Here is a 24258-nt window from a genome sequence, read left to right as displayed (position 1 = left end):
AGAGGGAAAAAAAAGGATTCCAGACAGCGATCCCCTCCACCCTCCAGACCTCAGGAGGAAGGCCCCAGAGGCTGAGATCAGTCACTGATATGATCTGCAGGTAGGAAACTGATTTGAGAGAAGGGTTTTGAGCAGGACGCAGGGCTGAGACTGAACCCTAGAAGAGGTGAGACCTATCGTGGCAAGGAGCATCCAGTCCCTTCCACTCTTAAGTTCCCCAGAGGACATTAAAATAAACAGCAGGTCCTGGCCGGGGGCGGTGGCTCACGCCTGTAACCCCAACACTTTGGGAAGCCGAGGCAGGTGGATCACCTGAGGTCAGGAGTTCGAGAACAGCCTGACCAACATGGAGAAACCCTGTCTTTACTAATAATACAAAAATTAGCCTAGCGTGGTGGTGCATGCCTGTAATCCCAGCTACTCGGGAGGCTGAGGCAGGAGAATTGCCTGAACCTGGGAGGCAGAGGTTGCAGTGAGCCAAGATCACGCCATTGCACTCCAGCCTGGGCAACAAGAGGAAAACTCCATCTCAAAAAAACAAACAAACAAACAAACAAACAAATAAATAAAAATAAACAGCAGGTCCTAACAATGCACACTCACTGTCCGCCACACACTGTGCTAAGCATTTCACATGCATTTTCTCACCGGATTCTACTACAATTATTATTATCCTCATTTTACAGATGAGGCAACTGAGGCTCAGGGACATAAAGTCACCTGCCTAAGGTCACAAGGTCAGTAAGTGGCAGAGCCAGGATTTAAACCCAGGTCTGTGTGACTCCAGGGCCTGGTGCTCCAACCCTGGCTGAGGGTTCTGCAGCACATGGAGGGAAGGAAGACTTCAGCTAAAGGGTGAGGTCCAGTTCAGCTCTCGGCTTGGGGAAATCCCCTAGGTTTCCCTTGGGTCCTGGAGGGTGGCTCTCAGGGCCTGTTGCAGAGAAGTCTGCAGCTATACCCCAAGGCCCAGGAAAAGATGGGGAAGGGGCTGCGGGTGGGCCAGACGGGGCAGGCTGGGCCAGAGCTCCGGGCATTCCGCAGCCTCCGCAGGAAGCAGAACGGGACGGAAACCGGCTCCTGCCTCCTCCCCCAGAATCCTGTGGGCAGCCCAGCCGGCCGCACAGAGGCCCTCTTTGTGCCTGCCCCAACCCGCCACCCGCGGCTGGCCCAGGGTTTTGAGTTTCCTGGGGGGTGGGGGCCCAGCCACTGCTAAACCTCCATCTAGCTCCTCTCCTGGGGGCAGTCACAGCAGTCCACAGCTGGAGGAGGAAGAGAGGGGATGGCCAGGGCCACTCTAGAGACCCTGGGGGCCTGGAGTCTGCCCACACCCCATTCCTCCAACATTTACACACCCAAATCAGGGGCTGGAGGTGGGAGGAGGGACCCAGAGACAGAGCTGAGGTCACCCCCCAGAGTCTGCCTCTGCCAGCAGCCACCAAGCCCATCATGACACACCTGGAACCCCCCGCCCCATCCCATGCCATCCTGGCGCTCTTGGGCCTAAAGTGGTGTACACAGTGAGGTTGGGCAGGGGCCGGGCAGTCCTTGTCAAACCATTTCCCACTCTCCGAGGCTCCCTGGACACAGGGCTCAGCAAGCTGAGGCCTCAAGCTCACTTCCCAGTATTTCGGGGGACAAAAGCCCTTCGGGTGGCATAACTGCCCAAGGATGCTGGGCACCTGGGAGTGGGCTCAGGGGGCTGGAGTGTGTATGGTGACGAGAGCAATGCATACAGTGTGTTTTCGCGTGTCTACCTGGGAGGTGTGCTGCACAACTGTGTGTGTGTGTCCAGTGGACTGTGAGTGTGCCCGGTTGAGTGTGTAGTCTCAAGATGTCGCCCTCTACAGACCACAGCATTAAAGCATATATGGGGATCATGTAGCAGTGCTGGGGGAGATCTTTGACTCTGTGACCTCCCTGAGGGTAAAGTGGAGGCGTGTGTGTGCGACCCAAGTCTGTGAATGTACATGGATGTCCAAGTGCATGTGTGTGCGAATAGGGTGGTTTACGTGGTGAGAGGATGTTTGTGGAGTCTTCTGGTCTGTACGTGTCAACACATCTTTGCCGCATGAATGCCAGTGTGTGTATGTTCGCATGCACTGTGAGTTGTGTCAGGAGCTCTGGGCTGTATGAGTCTGGGGCCCTACTGGGACGGGGATGGTGTAGACAGGAACTGGTGCCAGCTGCTAGGGCCCCTATGGAAACAGGAAGCTGCCCACAGGTGCACCTGGGCTGTGGTGGGGGCTGGTTCCATCCAGGTTCAGTTTGTGCCTCTGAGAAACCAACCCAGGGTTCCACTAGCCGAGAATCTGTCCCAGCTGTAAGGGGGACACCTGTCTTGTCTGCTGTTCAAGGTCCAACAGCTCTGGCCAGTGTCTACCCGCCTGCCTGGCCTGAGCGTGGAAAAAACTGGAAAACAAAAGCCCCCAGACCGCAGGCCCTCCCTGCAGAGGCGTGGGGGAGGCAGGCGAGAGGCGGGAGGCTGAGGAGGAGGGAGGGAGGTGTCGCCGCAGCCCCGGAACACAAAAATAATGAGGCGAGAGGGGCCATGGGGCCAAGCCGGCTGGTTCCGGAGTCGCTATCTGACCTTGACAGATGCCACAGCTGGGCGCCTGGAGAGGAGCCGCCGCCACAGTGCTGCAGAACCCCCCAGCACCTCCCCCAGGCCAGGGTCGATGGAGGCTCAGGCTGGCCCCAGCCACAGGCAGCCACCCCATGAGGCGGGAGCCAGAAGACCTCGGAGCACCTCCCAGTAGGGTGGATGGGGATGGGTTTGGGGGGTCTGGAGGCAAGGGAGTGGGAGCAGGGCCACTGCAGGGCACAGGAGGCAGCAGTGGGGTCTCCTGAGGGTGCCCCCGCCCTCAGGTAAGGCTACATGTGTGAGAAGCACGCAGAGCCTGCCATTGTGTGTGTGTGTAGCTTGGCTGTGGGGCTGAGTGTGTGTGTAGAAGGGAAGTAAAGTGTATGGGTGTGACAAAAATTGTACTTGTGTGCATGTGTCCTTGGGGTCACACAAGGCTGGGAAGACAGGCTAATGTCCATGAAATGAGTGTGGCCACATCACTTGGTGTGGGCACCGATCACTCCCCAAACTCATTTAAAGCCATAGCTGTCCTGGCAGGTGTGAGCCATGCTGGGTCTAGGGGTAGGGTGGGAGACAAAGAGAGCCACAAGTCTTGTCACTTGCAGATGGGGGAGGGGCGCCCCTCCGGCCCTTCCTGACCTACCCTCTCTCCCGCTATGGCGGTTGTCCCAAGCACTCAGTGATGGGCACGGGGCTGGGCACCGCCACTCTAGGGACATCAGCCAGGGGCTGGGGTGTGAGTTGCAGGAGGGGATGCAGGGCTGGAGGTGGATTAGCAATTCCGAGCACTGGCTGCATAATTAAAAAATCATTACGGCAGGCGGGCAGAGCTGAGTGTGAGCTCACGCTTAGAGCGGGCGGGGACACTGCCACGGCGCTCCCCCTCCCACTGCTTCCCCGAGGAAAAATCCCACCTGCTAATATAATTATGGAAAAACACAAGCACAGAAATTTGGTTTCAGCAAACAACGTGCCTCAGTGCCCAGGGCCTGCCTGGCCCTCAGCACGGCGAGCAGGCTGGCCACTGGCATCCAGGGCTCATGGCAGTAAGGCAGGCCCTGCTAGGTCCAGACATTACCTCCACCCCCTCAGCAACCCCCCAAGAGAGGAGACTGGGAGGGGTATACAAAGCCCAGCTCCCTAAATCCCAAATTCAGGAGAAAATGGGCTGGTGCTGATGGTTTACAAACGGGGAAACCGAGGCTAAGGAATCTACATAAGGTCACTGTGTTTGTGGCAAAGCCAAGAGGAACTGGATCCGTGCTCAGTGCAACACCTCAGGGCTCAACATCCCCTCCCGACTCCCCCTATCATCAGTCATCCCCCAGCCTTCTCCGCTCCGCCTGGGATAAGCATATCTCTCCCGAGACTGAAGAGAGCCTCCAAGCCAGGTACCCCGGCATGGCCCAGAGCCTACTCAGACCTGCACGCCACGATGGGGTTCAGGGACAGGGCGTCCTGGGCTCGTCTGGGTTAAGCCAGGCGAGCAGAGCTGGCTCCCGCCCCGAGAAACGCGGCCAGCTCTGGGGCACAGGCCCCAGAACGGCAGGAACAGCCGCCATCACCTCGGGCCTGGAGCGGGCAGCGGGCCTGGAGCGGGCAGTGGGCGGCGCGGGAGGGAGCCGGGCCTAATTAGTCGGCCTGGGACCCGGGCGGGCGCCGGGGCGGCAGACGCGGCCGCCAGAGCCGCGCAGGCACGTCCGCGTCCGGCTGGGAGGCGGCAGGGAGCCGGGAGGCGCCCTGAGCCGCGGCGGGACGGGCAGCCTGGGAAGGCCTGGGCCAAGGAGATTCCGCACCGAGAAGGCTGGCCTCCCCTCATTCCACGGTGCCACCAGGCGCAGCAATTAGAGGCTTTCAAAGTTTGTCCTTAATTGGTTTCATTTTTGCCTCATAAATGATTCATGGCCCCAGAGGTCTGGGAGGCGGAGGGAGTGGCAGGGGAAATTTGGGGAGGTTTTTGCCTCGGGCCAGGCCCCCTACCTGAGGTTGGGGAGGGTGCCGCAGGCCCAGCTCAGGAAGGGATGAGAGGGGCTGGGAGGCCTCGGGCAGGTGGGACCCTGCAGCAAAAATTAAAACCCAGGCCCTCTCCTTGGAGCGCTGACTAATTAGGAACTGCAACTTCTTTTCAGCACACCAGAGCTCTGCATCCAGGCCTGGAGCCACCGCAGCTGCTGGGGTCCTGGGAGCATGAATAATAATGTAATGATAACAAAATAACTGTGTCAGTAGTAATAATAAGGATGGCGAGAACAACATATGCGTGATCTCTTTCAGCCACCCCTGCTCCCCCAAACGCTAAGATCTGTTTTACAGATGAAGAAACTGAGGCTCATAGGCCTGCCCTCTGACCCTCAGTCTGATGCCACAACCCCTTAACCCCCAAACCCCCAAGCTCTTAAGAGCACAGGACTGACTATTCACCCTCCAGGAGTAGTGCCAGGAGGGTCAGGAGCTGCAGGGCGTAAGGAAGCCTAGGAATGGTCCTGAGGCCTGAAAGAAGACCCCAGCCGGTACCAAGTGGCCCCACACCCACCTGAACCAGGCTGGCTCTGCCCCTCAACAGGCTGTGTGACCTTGCAGGGCCTTAACTGACCCATCTGTAAAATAGGGGCACAAGAGCCCTATGCCCTCACATTGAGTGCTAACCCAGTGCTGGGCACTAGGACAGACAGGAGATACCATGGACCCCATGGTCAGAGAGCTCCCAGTGTAGGGACACACAGAGAAAGGTTTAAAAAAGTCTGTGCAGAGAACCCTGAGTGCTCAGTCAATGGGCAAAGTGCTGGGGAGCAGTACCCAGAGGGCTTCTTGGAGGAGGTGAGGTGGGAGGAGGAAATGCCTCTCCTCTGACCCCATAACCAGCCTACACAGGATGCTCAGGGAGTGGCTGTGGCCCACTTAAACCCAAGACTGGGGTTGGACCTTGAAGAAACCCAGAACTACAGACCACATCAGAGTGACAGGGATGCAAAGTGCCCAGCTCAGCCTGCCCATGATGCTCCCTTTGATCCTGAACAGCTATGGGAGGTGAGGCATACTAAACTGAGCAGGGCCCACCTGGCCCCTGGAAATCCTGGAGGTGAGGGAACACATGAAACAAGTCAGAGGGTAAATGCTGGGTGGGCTGACTCCGTTGGAGCAGGGCCCAGGGTCTCACAAATATCATCTCCTGTATTCTTCAGTTCCTCTGACACATGCACCAGGCTCCCCTCTCAAAACCCACTGGTCCTCAGGCCCCAGCCACAGCACAGTCTCAGTCAGCTCACTGCTCTTCCACCCAGCCTGCCTCCACTGGGCAGTGAAACAGCCTGCGCCAGGGCCAGCACCACTTCAAGTGGTTATGCGTCCCTGCACCTCTCCGCAGCTCTCTGAATGGCATCTGTGATCATCCCCATTTCCCGGATGAGCAAAATGAGGCTTAGAGAAGCTAAGGGACCTGCCCAAGGCCACATAGCTCAGGAGCGCCCACGTTCATCTCTCTGGCCTCTTTGTGGCTCAGTATCCCTGACCTGTCCCAGGCCTGGCCATTCTTGCCCCAGCCCTGACCCTTCTCCTGTCTGGACAAAGACCACACCAAAGCCCATGCTCCTGCAGAAACTAGGACTTGATCTGGCTGAGGCTTGAGGTCAGAAGACCCACAGGAGGTCCAGGAGGTAGTGGGGGTCTCTGTGTACCCTGAGACCCCTGGGGCATGGGGGTCTTCTGAGGCTTGGATGGGGTAGTAGGGGAAGCTCCCACAGGCACACACAGGGATGGGGGTGAAGGGGGTGAAGGGGCTGGCCATATTCTGTGGCTTCCTCCCTGGGAAGAGTCAACTTCAAGGCCCCTATCACCCATACTTGGGAGGAGGCCGCCCATGGGATTCTGAAGCTGGGGCACACATCCTCTGGAAATGAGACTGAGCTCTACCCACCTCTGCTCCACCCTGCTGGAGGACACTGCTGAGAAGCCGGGCAAGGCCCACCCTCTCCGAGCCTCAGTGGCTTCATCTGCACACTGACCCGATAATGTCCTTTGAGCCCTTTGAAAAAGCCTGTGAGAATAGGTTTAGAGGTTTTCCTTGAGAAAAGGGGTTTGGAAGAACTGGTCTATTTTTGGTTGGGGGCACTTGAGACACTGGGGTCAGTGTACCATAGCAGCTTGACAACGGCTTGTTGAACACACAAACAAGTGGCCAGGTTCTTATCCTCAGCAGGTCTGGTCAACAAACCCTTCCCAGGTGCCCACTCTGGGCCAGGACACTGGTCTGCCCTTTGCTCCTCGCTGTCCATCTACCTGTTCCAGGGCTGCCCAGCCAGGTCACTGGGGTCCCTCTGCCCAGCTTGCCCGGAAGCTGCACGTCTCCAGTGGGTCAGCACTGACGTCAGCAAGACTGGCCGGGCGTGGAGCCCGCCACCTCCGGAACCACCAATTAATTAACTTTTTCAAATTAATTTCCCAAGCAAAATTCCATAATTACATCTGTCTCCATCAGCCCAAGCTGGGCAGGCAAGAGGACCCTGCAATGAGATGGAATGTGGTGTAAGGAGGTGGCCATACCAGCCCTGGGACCAGGTCAGAGAGGCCACTGGGGGTTAGGTTTTACCACAGTTGGGCACTGGCCTGGCATCCTTATGGATGCTATCTGGGAAAGGAGGGGGCTAAGAGACCAGAGCATTCCGGCAAGGAGGTGGGGGCTCAGGGAGACCCATGGCCGGCCCAGCTCATCCCGGTGCCCCCATCCCCCACCCCGGTGCCCCTAAACCACAGCGGGTCTTGGCATGGCCCAGTAGCAGCACAAGCACCGCGAGGCTGAGGAGGCCGCGGCTGCGGCGCTCTAATTTCCCAAAGGGGCTGAGATTAATTAGCTCACACACAGGCGCAGAGAGGGAGAGGAGAGTGGGAGCAGGAGCGGGCAGCGTCAGGCGAGGAGCTGGCTGGCACTCCCCCCTGCCCGCCCAGCAGGCAGTCGGCGGCCTTGACAGCCTGGGTGCTCTGAAGGTCAGTGGCCAAGCTGGCTGAGCCAGCAGATTGGCACCATCTCCTTCCCAGAATCCTCAAGACCAAGGCTGGGGTACAGTGACCAGGAGGATAGTCTGGGGAAGGGCTCCGCTGTCACCACACTCAGTTCTGTGCCAGGTGCTCTGTCCACATCATCTTCTTTGATGGTCACAGCAACCCACAGAGGTAGGCATCATGATTCTCCCATTTTGCAGATGAGGACACTGAGGCTCATTGCTGAGTGGGGCACTGGTGTGGGTCAAGGTCAAGCAAGTGTGGACAGTAGAGGTGAGGCTGAAAAGAAGGCTGGCCCAACTCTAGAGCCCACTCTTCTTCCCCTGGACCCCTGTGCAGGTGTCAGGGCTACAGGAGCTCTGGGCCTGGGGGACTGGAACACCAGTCACAAAGCTCCTAAGTGTGTCTGTCTGCGGGCAATGAACTTACCCCTGCCTCAGAGAGTGCGCAGGGCAGACTCGCACAGTCATTTCACAGATGAAGAAACTGAGACCAGAAAGGGGAAATGATCTGAGGCTGGGACCAGCCTCTAGTAAAGTCAACCCGATGAAGTGACCTTTAGTGAGCCCTGACCCAGGGCCATGCAGCGCCTGGTGCTAAGTGACACACGGACCACGGGATGGGGGGTCATTGTGGCTATGTCCCTGTGTACCAAAGAGGAAGTGCCAGCTCAAGGGCACTTGCTCAACTCCTCCCTGCAGGGTGCCCAGGAGAGGGAAATGGAGCCCCTGGGGAGGGGGTGGAGGAGGTGCGCAACCCTGACCAGGCCCCGAGGCAGCTTCCACAGGCCTAACCATGGAGTTTCCCAGAACCTGTCTACAGGAAGAACCCAGAAACCCCAAGGGGCATCCATCTGCTCCTCAGGGGATCCCCCACCCACCCATCCACCCTCCTCCCTGGAGTTAAGGGGTTAGGTTAGCAGTTCCAATGCTCTTAGGTTCAAACCTGGAAAGTGCCTTGAGACAGCAGAGGGACCTAGGAGAGTTAAGGAGCTGGGCATGGGGGAGGGGGCTGGCTCAACTAGGAACACTACACATCTTGTGTGTAATGGGGCGAGAGGAGCCCCTCATCTCAGAGACACAGGCTCAGGCCATGCCAGGGTCCAAGTGGGGCTTTGGAGTCAGGATTCCTCTCCTAGCTCTGCAGCCTCCAGCCTAGGTGACCTCAGACAGGTTGCTGACCCTCGCTGAGCCCAACCCCTAGCCAGTGAAATGCAGCCGCTGACAGCCCCCACCTCGCCAGGTCCTGGAGAGGACCTATGTGAAGGGGTCAGTGTAGCGTCCACATGCAGTAGGTGCTCAACTAAGGATAGCCATGTTGTTGTTTTTACTGTCCACATCTGCCAGCATAAGTGTGAATGTCACGGACAAGTCAGGCCAGGCGTGTTGGGTAACCCAGGTCATGGCCCCGGTTCTCTCACCGTTTGCTTTTGAGCTCTGAGGCAATCCTTCATGCCTCAGTTTCCCCAGCCCCAAATACAAAGCATTCCCCCTCTAGCCTGCAGGACCATGGGGGGGATGGACATGTGGTAGAAGCCTGAAGGTTACAACGAGGGTAGCACCCCACTGGCCAGGCTTGCATCTCCTCTTCTGCCCAAAGGAAGAAGGCCTACCTACACTTCTAGACAGTCTTTCCTCCTACCTCCCTCGCCCTCAGCCCTGCCGGCTCATGTCGGCTCTTCTTAGATCTCCCACAGCCCTGACAGCCCTGCCACAAAGGCACATCCCAAGCCTCTCGCCACCCTGCAAAGGCTCCATTTGCCACCTGGAAGTCCCTGCTCAAGTCTAACATATAGCCTTGCTGTGTGAGCGTAGGGGGTGGGAGACAGAGAAAGCCTTGAAACTACAGTCGGCTCTCTCTGTTCCCTCTGATATTAGGAAGCCTCCAGGATTTTCCACCCAAGGCCCATGGGTTCCTTTGCCCTGGGTCCAACCCATTCCCATCCCTCCCCCTACCCCTGGCCCCCAGCTCAGCCTCTTCACTCAGGTACCTCATCATCCCCATCTGAGAACAGCCCTAGAGAAGGCTAAATCCAAGACATTCTAATTAAGGAGCCCTTGTTGTGGGATGCCACCCCCAGAAAAATGCCAGGTCTAGTGGAGCAGATGGAGGGGCACACTCGCCTGGAGATCCAGGTGTGACATAATGAAAACTGATGACAACACACCCCACCATCTACTTCAGGTCCTGCGGTTTTGAGACAGAGATGAGAGTCATACCGATCTCACAGGTGACAAACATGGGGTCAGAGAGGTGAGCAGACTGGCCCGTGATTACATAGCAGGCAGCGACCAAGCCAGGTGTGGAGCCCAGGCCTGTCCAACTCCAGAGTCCGCGGCATGGGCATCCAGTTTCCTGACTGGCCACTGCTGTTTGTGTCCCTCAGGATGCTTGGGTCCCTCTCTCCTCCTCAACCACGGCCCAGTCGTTTATGGAGAACTGTGTGGCCAGGAGGAGGGAGCCCAACTGGGCCTGAGTCCTTATAGCCACATGCCCTTTGACCACTGCTAGGCTGTCTCAGTACTGCAGGCCCAGAATGACCTGTAGTCTGGGTGTTGGGAGATTGCATCCAAAGCCCTTCATGACCATGAAGCCATTCCCATCAGACTCACTTATCTCATCCGAAAAACGGCTTTTTTTTTGGCAGCGTATGGAAAAGGGGTATATCCTTATTTCTGCCCAGTGCAAGGAAAGCAGGCCCCAACCCCAAAGGCGGGCAGAGGCTTAAAAAGGCTCCCTGAGGGCATACCCTCAGCTCTCAGCACCCCAGGACTTCCTTGTACACAAGCCAGCTCTCAGCACCCCAGGACTTCCTTATACACAAGCCAGCTCTGTACCCATTTTGCAGGGCTGTAGACTAAGAACCAGGGACATGGCCAAAATCTAAGTGGGGGCGCTGGATAATGAGGGCCTTGGCAACTAAGGGCACAGGGAGAAGCAGGTGTGCGGTAAGCAGGGAAGGTAGGCAGAAAGACTCCTGGGCCCATTTGATCAGAGGTCTCATTCTTCCCCCCATCTCTGGCACACCCCTGTCACCTCCCAAGGACCCCATGCCCCAGGTCAGGGAACCAGCTGGCCACTTAGTGGTCCTGGGGAAATCGACTTTCCCTGGCACTCCTTCTCCAGCCTTTCCTTTTCCCAGCTCCCCTGTATCTCTCCCCCATGTACCCAACCCACTCTGCCTGGGCCAGAGGCCCCGTACTAGAGGGCAGTGGGTTTAACACTCTCATGCCTGATACTTGGACCTCCTCCCCAGAGAGGGCAGAGCCAGGTTGGCTATGGGAAAAAACCATCTCCACTTCCCCACCCACACCTTGCAGAACGCGGTGGACACAACATGGCTGAAGGCCGGGCCTCTTCCGAGTAAGCCTAAACACGGGGCGTCTAGGGGAACAGAGCCCTGACCACAGCAGGTGCGCCTGTGTGTGCCAGTGCCCTGGCCCATTCTATGGCATCATCTAGGGGTAAGCTATGGCCTGAGAATGATCAGGCCCCAGTGTGTGGGGCCAATGGGGTGAGAGTGGCCTATGTGTGCACGCCTATGTGTGCCTGTGTATGTGCATTCGCCTAGGTACGTGCCAGTGGGTGTGTGTGCCAGAGGCTGGGCTGTGGCTGGAACCGTGAGTGTGCTTCTGGAGCGCCACATGGGAGCTGTGTGTGCATGGTGCATGTGACCAAGTCTGTACCACGCGTGTCGGCTGGGTGTGCTGAGTCGTGTGGAACTACGTGTGCTGCAAGTGACTGTGTCTGTCCTAAGTGTGTGCCCGGGTGTGCCGCGTGTGGGGTGCGTGAGTGTGCACTCTGCCTGCCAGGCCGCAGGGCCTCTCGGGGCTGCTGGGGATGGGGTGACTCACGTCTCCTGAGCTAATCCTGCCGCCCGCCCGCCCAGCTCACCCTGCTCTGCTGGGCTGATGGCCGACAGCGCAAGAGGTGGGGGGGGCGGCGCGGGCAGCCGCGGCGGGGAGGCTGGATTGATAAATAACCTGCTGCTTCCCCAGGCCTCTGAAAAGGGGAGGCTGCAGCATGGGGAGGAGCATGAGGGCGGAGGTGGGGGAGGCTGTCCTGGTCCCCCAGACTCCGGCTGCCCTGGCCCCCTCGGCCCAGGCTGCGGCTCCGGGGTTCCTGTTTCATCGAAACCTGAGCTGGGAAAAGCCTATCGGGTCATCTTGCCTGTCCGGCCGGCCACCAGGCCCAGGCAAGCTGCCCCTCAGGGGACAGGCCCGCAGCCTGGCCTCCCAGCCAGTGGGTGGGTGGGTGGGGGGAGGATATTTCTGTCCAGACTAAATGCAGCTCTAGGCCTCTGTCTGTGTACTCCCCCCAACCCCAGCAGCTGCTCCCAGAGGCACCCTGGCTCTGCAGGACTGACTAAATATAGGCCCCCCACCCCAGCAAACCCCCCATGTTCACCAATTCCCAGTGGCCCCACCCACATGAGGGTAGAGGGGAAGGCTGAGGAGCCCACTGTGTGACCTTAGGGCAGCGTATCCCCCTCTCTGGGCTCTCAAGCTACGAAAAACCAAGCATTACTCAGCTCTGGGCCCTGCCCTACCTAATGGGTGCTTTTGGAGTGTAGACCACAAAGGTGACTGGGTTGGGGTCTTTGCATAGGAGATAAGGGCTGAGGTCCCCTCCCCAGAGCACCCCAAACGCCTTTAGGCTTATAAACATGGCCCCTGCATCCTGCCCGTTCCTTGCCCAGGCCGGGCAATACCAGGCTCCTCCAATCTGCCCTGGCCGGATCCTGGCCAGGAAACAAGTTGTGCCAGGCTTGGGGTGGAGGGGCGGGAGCATGACAGCTGCTATTTCCTGGAGGCCACAGTCGGGCACAACCCGGATTCCTGCCTGGCTCCACACTCCACCAGAGCCTCTTTGAGGCTGCAGGCCCTCGACAAGGCACCCCCTTCCCCGTGTCAGAGCTATTATCAGACCCCACAGGATCATCCCGCTCCCCTCACTGCACTGGCACAGGCAGGAGGAAGGTGCCCGGATGCAGCTTGCCTCTAGGACTGGGGAGAGGTGGTCTCTGCAGGGTTCCACAGGCTGGGAGGCAGCCCCAGCTTCCCTCCTCCTGCCTGCCTGCCCACCCGGCTGCTTCCCCCAGCCCCACACGCACCAAATTCCCCACATGCCTGTCTGTCTCTGACAGCTCGCGCAAATACTTGGCTGCGCGGGCACCCGCTGTTCTGAGCCTGCTGCGCCTCCTCCCTGCCTTCCCGGGGGGCTTTGCAGACACAGCCAGGGATGGAGGGGGCCAGAGCCAACCAAGAAGCTCGGTGGGCAGTGGGAGAAAGCAAGGGCAGGAGGGACCAGCCTCGATGCAGAAGCACCACCTCCAGCCCCCGGGGCCTAAAGGACCTGGGAGGCCACTGAGAGCCAGCCCAGGCGGGGCAGCAGCTGCCGACAACCCCACTGCCCCCGGACACCCCTGCTGCCCCCCGGAACCTCCCAGGAGGACCTTCCGGAGGGCTCCCACTTGCCTCGACCGATGAAACAGCATCTGCCACCCCCGCGGCGGCAGCTCAGGACAGGGTGGAGGGCACCACAAGGCCCCTGGGGAAGGCTTTGAAATCTGGACGAGGGCCCAGCCCCTCTTGGCAGTCCCAGCCCCCCAGCATAGGCCCAGCCTCAGAGCATGGGGGGTGCATTCCAGCCCTCCTGCAGTGTGCGGGGCACACCCGCCCAGCTGCCAGGCTTGGGATGTCTCCACTTGGACTGGCTGGGGGCCTTATTTGCCCCCATTGCCCGCCTTCCTGCTAGCCTGTCTCCCTCCCAGGAGACCAGTGGAGGAAACACTTCCTGACAACAGCTGGGATTTTCCACTGGACACTGCGCCTCACTGGCCGGCTCCTTACCTCCCCCCACCTCAGTCCTTCCCCAGGAGTCACCAAGTCACATCCCCACCCCACGTCTGCAGCAGAGGAATCCTCCCCTCCCAGCCGATCTGCCACTAGCCCCAGCATCCAGGCACAGCACAGACACTGAATGAATGACCTCATGGGTAACCACCTCCATTCTGCAGATGGGCAAACCAAGGTCAGGGACAGCCCAGAGAGCCAGGCATCCCCCACTGTGCTCTTCCTGAAAGGGGTTGACTGCAGGTCCCTTCACTATTTCTTTGCCTCCCACCACACTTTCTGCCTCAGGAGCCAATTGAGCCCTCCCAGGCTTCTGGAGGCATTAGGATGACTCCAAACAGAATCTCTCAGTGTTCTGGGTTCAAATGCCCAGCTAGGCTGCTCTAGATGACACTCCCAACTCTCCTACAGTTCAACAGTGGTCTTGAAAAGAATCCCAAGGTATTGTCACGGTGATGTTAGACCTTGAAAAAAGCCTCCTCTCCCCATTGCACAGATGGGGCTGCTGAGGACCCCAAGGGAGGGGGAGCTGCAGGCAGCCATGAGTCAGAGGGGGAGCTGGGAAGCCGCCCGGCCCTGCCGGCTGTTGCTGGAAGCAACAGCCTGCATTTCCTCCTCACGCTGGTGCCTCGGGAAGCGTGGGCAGCGGGCGGGCGGGCACCGCCAAGAGGACCCCTCCTGTGCCTGTGGGCCAGCCGCATCCCCTCACTGCCTGACTGGGCCCACAGCCCACTCTCCACACCGGTTAGAGCTCCAGAGAGGGGCTGGCTAGGGGCAGAACAGGAATTTCTGTCCCAGGTATGGGCTCATGTCACCTGAGGGCAAGAGGCCCTGTGACCTCAGTGCAGCCTGACCCCTAGAGCTTCAGTGTCCCCTAGCATCAAACAAGGAGACTGAAACATGACCATTTACACTTCCTTCTAGCAGCAAAATCCATGGTTCTGTGATTCCAGAATCCCAACAAGAATCCTGACTTGAAAAATGCCTCCATTCCAAGCATTCTGTCTATGATTCTAGACTCCCATGACTAAGAAATTCTAGGCCACCAAGATCTGACCGCCCCAGGAAGAAAGAGGGCCAGGTCCACTTCTGCCTACTGCTATGAGCCCAGTTAACTAATTTCCCATCTAGTTCTGGGGGAGGTGGGTCAGGCAGGAGAGGGGCTGGGTCTCTCCCATCAGAGTCAACAGGAACTGGCATGAAGCTGTCGGGAGCCCCTGGCCTGGAGAGAAGCTGGTCTAGTCCTAGGGGACAGGCCACCTCCTCCTGGCACACACAGCCACTAATGCCACAGATGTCAGGAAGTCAGCCCGCACCAGAGTGAGAGTGGGTGGTGGGGGGTTTGCATGCCTGAACCCCATCCTGCGGCTAGGAGGGAGGGAGGGCGGGCGTCAGGTCAGGGCTGGTCTCTGCTTCTCAGGTTCCAAGCCAAGCTCCACGCTTTATCTTCCTGTCTTCACCACCCACTGCTTCCTCCTTCCCGCCACAGTCCCCTCACCTCCCAGGCCAGTCCCAGCCCAGGCCAGCCGGCAGCCAGCCAGGACAAAGGCTCCCAAGCCCATCTGACAGATGGAAAAATTGTGGTCCACGAAGAAGATAGGACCTGCCCCACTGGCTTGGCTTAGCAGCCTATTGCTCTCTGGCCACATCTCTCCGCCTTGCCCCTACCTTGCTTCCCAGAATCCTTCACAGGGCCAGTAGGTCTCCACCTGCCAGCCTGTCCACCAGCAACCCCCTATCCCAGTGTCCCCTGACAGTACTCATCCTCACAACCAGTCATCCAGTCATTCATTCATTCACTTTTGTCTGTCCAACTAGCCTATCAGCCCATCTCCCACCACATCCGGCCCACTGCCAAGGGTTATGGGGGCCTCAAAGAGGAAAGAGCAAGGCCTGTGCCCAGCAAGCATTTAAGGAGTCCCTTCTGTGTGCCAGATAGTGTGGAAGGTGCAGGAAACAGCACACAGAGGCCAACAGCCTGTCAAGGGCTCTGCCAGGACTCCATCCCACTAGGCAGTGGCAAGCCACAAACTCCCAAGGCCTCAATTTCCTTATCTGTATATGGGGATGCTAACAACATGCATCTGTCCCAGGTATGGGCCCATGTCACCTGAGGCTACTGTGGGGATGAAAAAAAGTGAAAGTCAGAAAGCTGTTAAAGCTGTGGTGCCTGCCACAGAGAGGACTTTAGTTGGGCTACCCATTACCACTGGCTTTCTTACAATCTATTACAACAATAGCAGTTGGCCGGGGGTGGTGGCTCACACCTGTAATCCCAGCACTTCGGGAGGCCGAGGCAGGTGAATCACTTGAGGTCAGGAGTTCGAGACCAGCCTGGCCAACATGGAGAAACCCTGTGTCTACTAAAAATACAAAAATTAGCCAGGCGTGGTGGTGCACGCCTGTAATCCCAGCTACTCAGGAGGCTGAGGCAGGAGAACTGCTTGAACCCAGGAGGTGGGGGTTGCAGTGAGTCAAGATGGCGCCATTGCACTCCAGCCTGGGTGACAGAGTGAGACTCCATCTCAAAAAAACAAAAACAAAAACAAAAACAAAATAGCAGTTAACAGTTGGGGGCCGCAACTGATTACAGCAGCAGCTAAAGTTCTTCAAACACTTATTTGGTGCCAGGCACTGGGGGTACAAGAAGTAATCACTGCCATATCCCATTGCAAGGCTGGCAAGGAGCAGGCCCAATAAGCAGCCCCAATAAGCATCTGATGAATGAGGGGATCAATGACAGGAGGCACGGCCCTGCCTGCAAGGAAGGTATAAGCCAGCATGTTTTCATGGGTGAGGGTGTCTTTCTGCACACACGTGTGTGTATGTAAGCACTTGGGTGTGTTACACGTACATATGTGTGCCTGTGTGAGAGACCTGGGGATCCAGTGATGCCAGGAGCACAGCCACTCAAGCCCACTGAGGCCCCCACCTGACACCACCCCTGCCAGTGATCACAGCTAAGCCAAGGGGACTGTGGCAAGAGCAGGGGCCAGGCCCACAGAGAGAGGCCTGGAAAGATGCTTTCCATAGTTCTGGCCATCGGATTACAGGCCCAGCCTAGGCCCCTACTTGGGTATGTAGGGGCCGCTAGGTGTTGCCCCACAGGAACCCAGGCCCCCAGTGCCCGAACATTACGCCCATACTGGCATGGCACACAAGTGTTCCTGCTGGCAGGCTGGGCACGTCTGAGGAGGTCAGAAAAGGTCACAGGCGAGGGAGGGAGTGCTGGGCCCAAGGGCGATGTAGGGTCTGCCAGACAGAGGAGGGCGGGTACAGGGCTCCCCGGGGGCCACCAGGCAGGCCTGGCTCTGCCCTGCTGGGGCCGGCAGCTGGAGGGGAGTAAATATAGCTGGGGCGTCCCAGCCACATTCCTGGGAGGCCAGTGAGGCCCGCCTGCCCGCTGCTCTAAGCAGAGCGCAGCAGCCAGGGCCCAGAGCCGCCACTGCCCTCTTCCCAAACAAACAGAAAAATAAATAAAACCAGCTCTCACGGCCGGCCGGCACAGCTGGTGGGGGAGGGGGCAGGAAGGGGTGGACAGTGGTTGGGGGGTGGACAGGCAGGCGGACCAGTTGCCGCGGTTTCTGTTCCACTGGGAAGGAGGAGGCCAACAAAAGAGGAAAATGGAGGAAAAGGGCAGGGAGATGGTCAGAGATGTCAGCGAAGGGGAGAGAATCCCGAAGAGATCAAGGGTGTCACAAGGAGACGTGTGGGGAGGTAGGTCAGGAGGGACAGGGAAAGTGTCAGGGGCAGGCACAGTGGGGGACAGTTAGGAGAAGGCAGAGGCAGCCTCTGGGTCAGTAATTCAGCGGCAGGGATGCCCAGGGGGGCGGTGGGGGGTGGCAGGCAGAGACAAAGGGGGCTGTGTGGGCTGGGGTAGGGGGCTGGCTTGAAGGGCCATGAAATATTAAAGAGCTAGGCCAGTGAGTGACAGAGGTCATAGGAAGCAGGAGACTAGCCAGGGAGCAATGGGGGACCCTGAGGCGGAGGGCTGCCCCACCTCTGGCCTGTCTCTCCACCACCTCCATCACAGCCAGTCTCCCCAGCTCTCCTCCTGCGATGGAGGGACAGGCTGAGGGTGGGATGGGCCTCGGGGATTAGTGATGGCAGGGAGACCTCTGCAGTTCCCTCTTCCCTAGGGCTGATCTGGGTACAGCCGGCCTTCCAGAGCTGCCAGCCACCCTATCAAGAAAGCCAGGAGGCCTGTCAACACAGCCGCTGCCACGGCACCTCCTGGGGAAGGAGCGGGAGACATCCAGCTTCTCCTTCCCAGGAAAAATCAGCCAAGCCACCACTTTCCACAGAGACCTGTGGGGAGGGACGGCTGGGCCTCACAGCTCAGCTGAGCCAGCAGGTCACCCCCCAGCCCTCCCACGCTACCCCAGCCTGGCCCCATTACTAGCTTCACCACCTCGGTCAGTCCCCTTGTCCCTGAGCCTGTGTCTTCACCAGCTCTACCCCACCTTAGGCCTGGGGTGAGGAAAGAAAGAAGGCAAGTAACACCTTGAAAACATACTGAGGCCAAGCATCTGCACACATCATCTCAGAGAAGGCTACCATGTGCCCCATGGGGTCTGTCCTATTATCAGTCCCATTTTACAGATGAGGAAGAGAAAGTCAGACAAAGTGATGCACCCACGGTCACACACCTGGTAATCAGCTGAATGGAGACAGAAGTGCTAGGTGTGAGCCACATGTTATTTTCTTAGGATTCACGGGGGACATGCATTCCTTGTCTCTATAAAAGCCAGCGTTTACTGAATACAGATTGTAGGTGAGCACCTCTCCCTGCCAGGCACTATGCAACCATCTGTGTCCATCTGAAAATGACCTTGTGAGGCAGGCATTCTCTTACCGTCCAATTTCAGAGATTAGGAAACTGAGGTTTGTAGAGATAACACAACTGGCCCAAATGTCACACATCCAGCTAGGCAGTGACATGTCCAGGATTTGGAGTCAGATCTGATGGACTCTAGAGCCACTGCTCATACACACTTGTCTGGGTGGAGGTTAGGAGGAGCCGGTAGGAGTGGAGCTCAGTGGTTCAATTGGCTCTGACAAGGGACACCCAGAAAAGGTCAAAAACAAGGTCACAACTGCTGTGGGGGGTTGGGGAGATGGCAACTGCTTTGAGGACGGGAGAGGGGCAGAGCCTGTAGGAGCCCCAGGTGAGGGTACAAGCTAGGGTCCTGGCTAGAGTGATCTGCTTGGTCTACCCAGAGCCCCCATACCAGGTAACACCAGCCCTGCCCTAGTGTGAGGATACTGAGGCTGACCCAAAAAGGGCCAGTGGAGCCCTGTCTTGTTGGTCCCCAGGGTTCTAACCTGTGCTCTGGGGCCAGTGTGCCTGGAACTAATCACCTCTCTAGAGCCCCCAGTGCTGTGGAAGGCGGGGCAGGATCCCCTCCCTCCCTCCTAGGCCCTGTGAGCCCAGAGGGAGGCCAGCATCAGAGGCAGGAAATGAAGAAGAATTTGCGATCTAATTGAGCTGGCGGGGGATTAGGCGGCAGAATGCAATTACAGGGGCTGGAGCGGGGCCAGGGCACTGACACCCCAAGATGTGGCCTGGCCCAGGTGACTTGGCCCAGTCAGTCTCTGGCCAGAGACACTAGACTTGGGGTTGGGAGTATGGGTACAGGGAAAGGTTGGGACTAGACTGCTTCTCAACATACAGAGGACTGTGGGGTTCCAGATCCATGTAATACCCAGAAGCAAGAAGTTTTCCTGGGAATCCTCCCCCAGGGAACAAGCCTATGGACTCTCATCTGGGGATTTGGCAGCCAGACACACATGCTCTCACAGGCTCCGTTCATACATGTGCAAGCATGTGCTCACACTCCCAGGTAAGCCCCACATATCCACATTCACCTGCATAGGGGCAGGCTTCCCAGCATGGAGACACACAGGCTGGCCCTTTGCTGCCACTGGCTCCACCAAATGGTGGGTTGTGGGGGCACAACCCCCTCCCTCCAGAAAACCCACCCATGACCTTAAAATCCTTTTATTCCCGTAATCACATGCTACCATTGCCGTGGATACACGCTGTCACCCCAGCCCCAGCCTGTCTCCCTCTGCGGCTTCCAAAACTCCCAGCAGGCAGGCAGACGGGGAGGCTGCCCAGTTACTGCTGGGGAGGGAAGGGGTGTAGGGGTTGCAGGGGGAAGGACTGGGTGTGAGAGGTTCAATTCTACACACACACACTCCATGCTACACACACATTCAGGGCCTCAAACAACCAGAGGGGGAGATTCAGTAAGATGGAGATACAGAAAGAGAAAGGAAAACATAGCCAGCCGCCACCACAGACAGAGAGAAACCACTGTCCATACAGCACAGACAGGCCCACTCCCACATTCACAATTCAGACACACTCTACTCACAGTCAGATCCCCCAGATTTATAAGCATATACAAAGCACACAGATACACACAAATCACAAATCCAAACTCTCCAAAATTCCAAGCACACACAGCTCACAGAATATATTCATTCCCAGATTCACAGGGACATAGCCAATCTTCAGAAATACAACCTCAGATTCACAAACACACATGTACACATACACTACAGATCCACACACTTCTAGATCAGGACAGATATACATGCCCTGATTCATAAATCCATGTATGTTCAGACTCCCACACCCTGAGACAGACATTCAACACAGAGATTCACAGATATAGATACACTACTTAGAGACACACATGTCCTGAGTCATAAGCACACATCACCCAGATTCCCACATCCCAGAGCAACAGACTAGTGCCCACACAGCCTCATCTCTGTCAGCTGACACTGCCTCTGGCTTTAGGGGGCAGGTGGAGGGTTGGAGATTCCTGGGTCTTTAGGGGGCAGTCCTTTCTCATTGCTCGAATCCCGGAAGGGTGGGCTCAGCGTTGGGGGGAGGTGAGGGGGAAGTAAGAGAAAGCAGAAAAAAACTTTAGTGGGATATTCTTGTTGGGCAGTAGCGCGTGAGTAACGGGGGAGGCTTTTTGTGGTCTGGTGAGTTCCAGCTATGAGTGAGAGTTTAACTATTAATACACTTAATCAAGGACACTTCACACACACATACACAGCCACACACACACACACACACACACACACACGCGCGCGCGCGCGCCGGCGGCTAGGATGGGACCAGGTGGTGGGGGTAAGAGAGGGAGAGCCCCAGAAAAAAGAAAAGAGGGAAAGCCCCAATCAGGGCCCCAGGGGGCGGGGAAACGGGGCGGAGCTTCTATCCTGGGCCTGCCTCCAGAGCTGGAGCAGTGATTCATTTGTGTACCACCAGAAGGGTGGGGTTTGATACACAGTAGGTGCTCAATACAAACATATTGGGCCAACAAATGAATAACATATAAAGAGTGGGCAATAGTAACATAATAACAATGTGTGAACCCCCCCATTCTTGTTCAATTAGGGCATGCCCCAGAGCATCATGCTTGTTAATTCGGACTAAATGGTCAAGCCACCAGATAGGGGCTCTAGGAACCCAGGCTTGGGTCTGGCTCACCCGTATTCCCTCATTCCTCCACCCTATCCTGCAACCTGGAAAGTCAGCCCAGCCCACATCCCTCTCTCCCTCCTAGCAAGACTCCCTCCATTCCATCCTCCCATAAACAACAAGGTGCAGTCAGTCCTGAAGAAGGCAGGGTATTTCATTCCCCTGGACTTGTTTCTTCACCCAGATACAAGCCTGCCCCCACACTCCTATGGGTCTCAGTTTCACATGTGCCAAATGAGTAGGAGGCAGGCAGAGCAGGAAAGGGGCAGCAAGAGTTGAGGGTCACAGTGGGAACCCATGGAACATGGGCCTGTGCTGGCCGGTGCCCTGGATGCAGAATCCTCCCCTCCCCTTCCCCCACCCACCCCAGCCCAGCCCAGCCCAGCCTAGCCCAGCTGGGTGGACATTCCAGGCCTCACGTGATAAAGACGAGGCCACTGGCCCTCGGGTAAGTCAACAGGCTCTGTCGCGGGAGAGATAGGAGGCCCTGGCCAGGGTCACCTGCTGAGCGGGGAAAACGGCCAGGACCAGATACACACATAAATAAGGCACCAACCCACCAGCCAGCCAGCCAAGGGTCTGTCTTCTGCAGAGGCTCACCTTGGAAAGGGAGGTGGCATGGAGAGGGAGGCCAAGGCTGACTAGGGGCGTCCCTGGGAGAGACCCAGCTACTGCGAGGATGAGGGGTAGGGGGGTTCTACCCAAGTTCCGGGGGCTGGCTGGGAACTCGGAGGCCAATCTCCTTCAGCTGTTCCCATCTCTTCCCAGGGCAAAAATCAAACCATCACCCCCTCTCCCTCCTCCCCAAGGAGAGGACAATTTCCGTTCTGGGAGGGGGGTGACAGCTGCAGAGCGGGCCACTCCCCACCCCCCCAAGCTCCAGCCTGACTCTCATCTAGGGAAACTGCTAAATCAACAATACGCAGTTACGGGTAGGTAGCCCGCCAGCCTGAGTTTCCCCGCACGGCTCTCAGAAAGGGGTTTAGAGGGGGCTTCGGTCTCAGTTCCCGGTTTTCTAGTGGCGGTTGGAAACCAAGGCACGGGCGTCTTTCAGGAGGGGGATCAGGTGAAGCTTAGGCCAGTAGGTCCCCCAAAACGTCTAATTTAAATACTCCCAACTGCAAAGGACAGACGCCCCCCACCCCGCGGCCTGGGGCAGCTGAGGTGGCGCCGGGCGTTCAAATCGCGCTCCAAACAAGTCCGCAGCGACCGCGCTCGCAGCCCCCGCCAGGCGGCCCCAGCGGAAAACTTGAAAGGGACTCTGTTTGCCGGCGGCCCTGGGGCGGCTCCGGCGGGGGCGAGGGCCGAGCGATCTCACACACGCCCCCTCCCCAACGCTTCCAAAGAAAATGCGGGGCTGGGAGGACAGGGCCCACCACAAATCCAAGGGCTCCAAACAGCGCCCGCCGCGCGGGGAAAGGTGGGGGTCAGGAGTCTGGTCCGCTGGTCACCCCCTTAGCTCCCCCCCCATCCGAAGACGCGACTCTCAGACCACCCAAGGTCCAGGGGGCAAAGGAGGGCGCGGTTGCCAAACCTTCAGACCCCCGTCGCGGGAGACTTCAGGGAGCGGGTCTTTCCGAATGAGTCACTACAGAACCCCCCAAATTTACTGGTGCTTCCTTGCAGCCCGAGGCACCAGCCCAACTCCGCACACCCCTTCAGATTCCCGGGGGGGAAAAAAGAACAAAAAGAGATCTTGCTCCCACTTTGGGCGCTTCAGCTCTTCTGACAGGTCCCGAAGGTGGCCCCCCATTTAAAAACCGGGGTCACTCACTTTCCGTCGATCCTACAAATAAACAAAGCCAGGCGCACCTCGCGCTCCCCGCCGGAAAGCAGCCCATTCCGGGCGAGGACAACTTCCCCCAGCCAGAAAATTAACACATTCCTCTCGCGGCGGTTCAGCCCCTCACTCCGCTCCGGGGAAGCGAAGGGGAGGGGGGTCGGGCCGAACTTCATGGGTAAATTTGGGGCCAGAGCAGCGTGGCAGGCGCCTGGGACGTACGCCCCCCACAGTTCCGCAGCTAGAGGAACACCCCCATTCTCCCTCCCAGGCTCTGCACGCTGCGTGGCCCACGCGGGGCTCGGGAGACAGCTCAAAAGACTCCCCAAGGCTGGGAAAGGAGGGAGGGAGGGGCCGCGGGGCACCATGGTGGTGGGGGAGATACTTTGATGGAAAAAAAAGGTCAAACTTCATCAGCCCGCCGGGCACCCCGCGGGCAGCGGGGGCGAGGAGCCGGAGGAAAAATGCAGAAGTAGCCGCCGCCTCTTCCAAGTGGTGGGGGAGGCTCAGCCACGCGTGGTCGAGGGCGCCCAGAGCAGTTAACGTCGCCCCTCAACACAGGGCTGCGAGTGGGGTCTGATGGGGGGAGTGCGCGCCAGAGATCTACAAGCAGCCGCCCACGCAGGCTGAGCGCCCGCCCAACGCCAAGAGGTGAGGACCCCGGGCGCCCGCTGCCCCAGCGCCCGCGAACTGGAGTAGTGGGGGGGAGGGGGGCGGCACCCCGCAGGGAGCGTCCCAGCCCCACTCCACGGCGCCCAAGCCGCCGTCCCAGACCCTAAAACCCCTCTTTTTGTCTGAACTCAGTGATCTGCGACCGAGCATACTGCGGCTTAGGGAGGCTTGGGTATAGCAGCGGCCACCAAGCGATCACCGGCGCTAGGTCTCCCAGGCTCCGGGGCTCCGCGGCTTATGCTGCGGGCGCCCCCCGCCCCTCCCAAATACGGACCCCTCCTTCCCCGTCCCCGGCTCTCCGCACCTGAACTTCGGGGGAACCCGCGCAGCCAAACTTTCCGCCGACTTGCAGCGAACTCCGGCCCCGGCCGCGCACCGAACCCCGGGGGAGGAGAGGGAGGTAGGCGGGGAAGGGGAGGGGGCCGGCCTCCGGGGGGGGTCGAGGGAGGGCCGTGGCCCGACACCTACCGGCTCTCCGAGTCGTCCAAGCCGCCACCGCCGCCGTCGCCGCGAGGCCGAGGGGGAGGGGCGGGGCAGGGAGCTGCGCTCCGCTCTGGGCACCGCCGCCGCGGTGCGCTCCGCTCCAGCCGCCAGCAGTGCCCGGGTCCGGAGCCCGAGTCGCGCCGCCGCGGCTGGCCCGAGGCGGGGAGGGGGGGGAGCCTGCAGCACCTGCCCCTCCTCCCCCTCCCCGCGGCCCAAATTAAAAAACAACAAAAAGCAACTAATCACCCCCGAGCTGAGCGCGGCTCGCGGGCGGAGGGCTCAGCGTGCGGCGTCCGGACTCAGCAGGCGGCGCGCATGGCTGCGCGCGGGCTGGGCAGGGCTGGGACGCGGGGCCCGGCTTCAGGGGGTAAGGCTCTGCCGCTCTTCT

General features: G+C 58.7%; 1 protein-coding gene across 8 annotated transcripts in view; it reads right to left on the bottom strand.

The window, feature by feature from the left end:
• The window catches only part of CXXC5 (CXXC finger protein 5), a 35124-nt gene extending 11131 nt beyond the window's left edge, over positions 1-23993 (bottom strand). For 2 of the 8 annotated variants that reach the window (XM_055389159.2, XM_004042615.5), the window contains exon 1: positions 23856-23993. The gene's annotated coding sequence lies outside the window, so the exon portion shown is untranslated. Of the gene's footprint in view, positions 1-4564; positions 4584-21535; positions 21773-22709; positions 23315-23691; positions 23794-23855 lie in introns of those variants that run through there. The other 6 variants (XM_031011253.2, XM_055389161.2, XM_055389165.2 and 3 more) reach the window with 6 other exon arrangements.
• Positions 23994-24258: the final 265 nt, after the last annotated feature.

The sequence above is a fragment of the Gorilla gorilla genome, chromosome 4 (assembly GCF_029281585.2).
Source record: "Gorilla gorilla gorilla isolate KB3781 chromosome 4, NHGRI_mGorGor1-v2.1_pri, whole genome shotgun sequence".
Taxonomy (NCBI): Eukaryota; Metazoa; Chordata; class Mammalia; order Primates; family Hominidae; genus Gorilla; species Gorilla gorilla.
Note: the sequence above shows the minus strand (reverse complement) of the source record. Positions and strands in the feature narration are given on the sequence as shown.